This window comes from Periplaneta americana, chromosome 2, assembly GCF_040183065.1.
Source record: "Periplaneta americana isolate PAMFEO1 chromosome 2, P.americana_PAMFEO1_priV1, whole genome shotgun sequence".
NCBI classification, from domain to species: Eukaryota; Metazoa; Arthropoda; class Insecta; order Blattodea; family Blattidae; genus Periplaneta; species Periplaneta americana.
In genome coordinates this window covers 100,989,924-100,994,497 of record NC_091118.1, presented here as the reverse complement: position 1 = coordinate 100,994,497, position 4,574 = coordinate 100,989,924, and the positions used below count along the sequence as shown (strand labels likewise).

Sequence of the window (4,574 nt, the reverse complement as noted above, 5' to 3'; positions counted from 1 at the left end):
ATAATGCACGTGGGTAATGGATAGAAATATTATTTCAAATTTTAATGCATTTCTTTCGTGTTTAGATTTTTATTACTATGTCAAAAAAATGAAATAGTGTTGCAGTGACTCCTCCAAGGAAGAAAATGTGTGGCATTCAGAGTACGCTTCAGAAATCTGTAGTTCACGTGTATAATGAGTTGAAGAAAGAAGTTAATGAAGAAGGAATTATGCGAACGGAGACAGCAATTACAACCAGAATAGGACAATTATTAGGAGTAAGTATTCTTAAGCATACATTTCAAAGTGGTATTAAGTTTTAGGAGTTTGCACTAATAATTTCATGATTGTGGTCAAATAAAACAAATTTTTAAGTTAGGCCTAGATGTTTAATCAAGTCAGTGATTTTCATATTGCCAAACTAAATACATTTAAGATACTGTAATACTGCAGTAGGTGATAGCTTAAATACATTTACAAATTAGACGAACAAATAATCAAACAGCACGAAAGTAAATTTCCAGTTTTCTCTTTTAGTATTAAATTAACCGTTCAGATCACAATTTACATGCCACATCGGCCGAAGAAAATACAAGTCATATTGTAATTATTAACTTGATATTGCAGCAAATATTACATGAATGTTGGCCTGTTATGGTGCTTAAAAATAATTCAGTTTTATATAATAACTATATAACATACTCTATAAAGCATAGGAACGTTGACTCTGGCTGAATAATTTATTCATGACTGGTCTAAGTAATATTAAATATGGTGTTTCTTCAGAAAAGCTACCCCACCCAAAGTACTTGTTAAGATATAACACTCGAGAGGACGAGGACGCACTACTGGGAAACTAACCATTTCTCTTCGTCATGGACCTCTCGCATGTTATATTGGTAATTAGTAACAAGTTTGAGGGAGGGACTACAACAATGCATTAGAATATACAGGTAAGTGTCAAAGGATTTTTGTGCTGAAAGTATTTGTGGCTGTGCACTAAAACCACGTGTTCATCACTATGTAAATATCACAGAAATCAATTAAACAAAATAAAATTATGCCTTCTTTGATGTAGCTTTTCTGGAGAATTACCTAAATATTAGCCTACTTAAACCTATCGTAGATCCAACCTAACATGTTGATCATTTTCTATTCATATAGCTGCAAATGTTGGTATCATGCATGAATTTTATGATATAACAATTTTTAGAAGTGTTATGTTATTGTTTGTTATTACAGCTTGGCTTTACTACAGCCACGAATGTGATAAATTCACAGAAGGGGACCCCACTTGTGACACCAGGAAAACATAGACTACGTAAACATCCAGTGACTGATGCTGATGATTTTACGAAAGATGCAATTGCGAGATTTATTTATGACAAGTTACATAAAGGTAGGGAAGTTACAGGAATTATTGTGTTGATTTATGCAATGTAATTCTGATATTAGTCATATGTATAAAAATATGGCATAATTTTCATTTACTGTTACAGGGGAAGTACTAACAGCAGCAAAAGTTCTGGAACATATGAATGATGATTATGAAACATATTTATTTAGAGTATCCTTATCATCGGTGAAAAAAATTTTGAAAGAGATGAAATTTCTATGGAGCAAAGGGGATCCTTATACACATGTACGAGAAAGTGATGTTATTCGTTTTTAAGAGAATATATAAGAAATGTGGAGCGTGAGAACCCTAAACCCGTAGTATTCTTGGATGAGACTTGGATTTTTATGAATGGTAAATTTCAATGTATTGTGAGACATTGAGTGATTGAATTTTTTACTAACAAATAGGTTAACACTTATGTGGAATATGAAATTGCAATTAATATAGGCTACTAGTAATGAATTCAGGTGGGAACAACATGTTTTGCAATTAATAGTTTCATATTATAACTAGAGGTTAGTTATAAAATTCTTAAACGGTTTTCCTGTCTTAAAAATTTTTGTGTCTCTTAGAGTGTCAATGTGAATTGCTTTTCTCTCTCTGTTTTTTTAAGTAGGATCACCCACTTATTCATGAAATAAACCAGGTGAAGTTTCCAGTGACATGAATGGTGTTATTCATAGACCAACAAATGAGGGTGGAAGATTAGATGCCGGAACGAAAGGTGGATTTATACTCGGTAAGTTATATTGATTTATATTTTACATAAATTTGGCAAGAGTAATTTTTTTAATCAGGGTACAAAAATATAAAAATTGGTGACTAAATAAAAACGTGGGAAAGCCTTTCACTAAAGAGGATCTCATGTCATGTTATGTTATGTTATGTTATGTTATGTTATGTTATGTTATGTTTTATTTTCTTTATTTAAATGCTGTGAATTCATGTGACGTAATTATATGCCCAGGTATAATTTTTATTGCAGGTGCTGATTTAATTTTTTCATGCAATTGAAAGAAAAGTCAGGACTACCATAGTGCCCTGTAGTTGAGAAGTGGGTGCAAACACAGTTGTTGACTTGAGAACATTAGGGCAATGCGTTATTGTCATGGATAGTGCTGCATATCATAGCAGACTTGTGAAAAATCAGCCAACAACAAAATGGAGGAAAGAACAGCTACTGGTGATTGCAACTGAATATAATAGATTTGTTGTACTAAATGATAACAGTTGATGGTGTGAAATCACCTTTTGATATTATATTTCAATATTAATTTCCATACTTTGCAGTTATTATTATTATTATTATTATTATCATTACTACTACTACTACTACTACTACTACTACTACTACTACTACTACTACTACTACTACTACTACTACTACTATTGCAACCGTTTCTCTTATTTCTCATAATTAGGCATACTTATAGATGCTACTTTTTTCTTTCAGGTGAAACTGAATCTACATAAGAATCCTAAAACAACAGAGCCTTGCCAATTACTGTTCTGAAGCGGCCTTGTCTTATGTGTTGTGTCTATATACAATTAATTCTTTCAGTTTTTTTTCCCCCTTTAATCTAATGAAGTTGTTGGTTGATTGATACCAAGTGTTCAGCAGTTGATATCATTTGTTATCTTGCACTCCAATATTTAACCAGATGATTGAAAGCTGTGTAAAGTTAAACAGTCAAGACAATGATCCATATCTTCATTGAGATTTCAGAAATGGCATGGGGAGATTCTGAAATATCAGTTCTTTGTAAATATTTGAGACAATCATGGCCTGTGATAATATGAGTACTGCCACTGTAGATTTTCATAGAAGTTCAGTTATTAAATTAGGTGTATTATTTTTACTATGTATTGTACTATATTTTTGTTTCGCTTAATTGATGAATAATATATGCTGTAAATTCAATAGTAGACTGTAGGCCTATAGCTTAACTGATGAATTGTATGTGCTATAAATTAAATAGTAGGCTGTATACCACAAGTGATGAATTGTTTATGCTTGTAATGTGAAGTAATTTGCATGATATTTATTATCAATTTCTGTATATTTCAACTGATTGAATTGTTTATACTTTTAAATTGAATTAACTTGCTTGCTATGTATTATATTTTATAGCTTAACTGATGAATAATTGTTTAGGTTTGTCAATTTAATAATCTGAGTGCCATGTACTTCATATTTTTAGTGGAGCCACCAATGTAGCTTAGTCGGTAGACTCGTTGGCCTGCAAATTCAGAGCTGCACTCGAGGGTAGTTTGGATCCCCCATTTGGTCTGATTAGTTGGTTTCTTCTGAGGATTTTCCTCCATCGTGGAGCGGATGCCGGATGGCCTATTGCAATTTTTTCATTTGCTTTAGAATCATTCCGATTTTTGTTACCACATTGTCATGTTCTGATCTTGTTATTCTTTTAACAGTGTGGTAAGATGCAGGTATAGATAACCTTACAGTAATTTTGCTACCTTTCAACTACCTCATTACCTCCCACTCCATAAAGTTCATGGATCCACGGAAGTACCAGTCGTCGATGTAATTCGACCATTTTGCTTAAAATATTAAAATACTGTAAAATATTGAGATTTCATGCTGTTACGTCCAATACTGCAGCAAGAATATCTGATTTTGAATATGATAGTATGACAGCCTTCTCAGATTTATGAAGTTGATACTGGAGATTTTGTAAGCTTAAAAGTGTATCTGAATTTTCACTATCAAAATTAGTCAGTGTTTGAAGTTAGTTAGTTAGTTAGTGGCGTTTAAAAAGGGCGCGTCAGCTACTATGGCTATTTGCGCCCTTATCTAAAATCTTTCACTAAACACAAACACAGTACAATAACCAGAAAGTTTAAAAAACTAAAAAGCGTTGTCACGGTTAAAATGGGGCAAACAAGTGTTTAAATATAATTCCCTGTAAAAGGGAATATACTGGTATTGTACTACAACACCACTACATCTATGGCTTGGTAAACAGGATCCATCTATAAAAAATACTGTATACAGTCACTCACTGACCAGATCATTTATCGTTTCTAATGATTTTTAAAATGTCTGGAGAAGTATCACATTTCTTAACATCATCTGTTAAAGTTAACTTATATACTATTCATTTTGAAATAACTTGGGATTGTGTTTTATTAGTAAAGTTTCCCTTGATTGAGCAAGTTTGAGTTCTCCAACTCA

At 32.3% G+C, this 4,574-nt stretch overlaps 1 long non-coding RNA gene across 1 annotated transcript; it reads left to right on the top strand.

Moving 5' to 3' along the window:
- The first annotated feature begins 345 nt into the window (after positions 1 to 345).
- Positions 346 to 4,228, top strand: LOC138694466 (uncharacterized). Its single transcript, XR_011330941.1, has 5 exons — positions 346 to 1,378; positions 1,479 to 1,729; positions 1,992 to 2,117; positions 2,364 to 2,561; positions 2,832 to 4,228. It is a non-coding gene; the product is annotated as an uncharacterized lncRNA (long non-coding RNA).
- Positions 4,229 to 4,574: the final 346 nt, after the last annotated feature.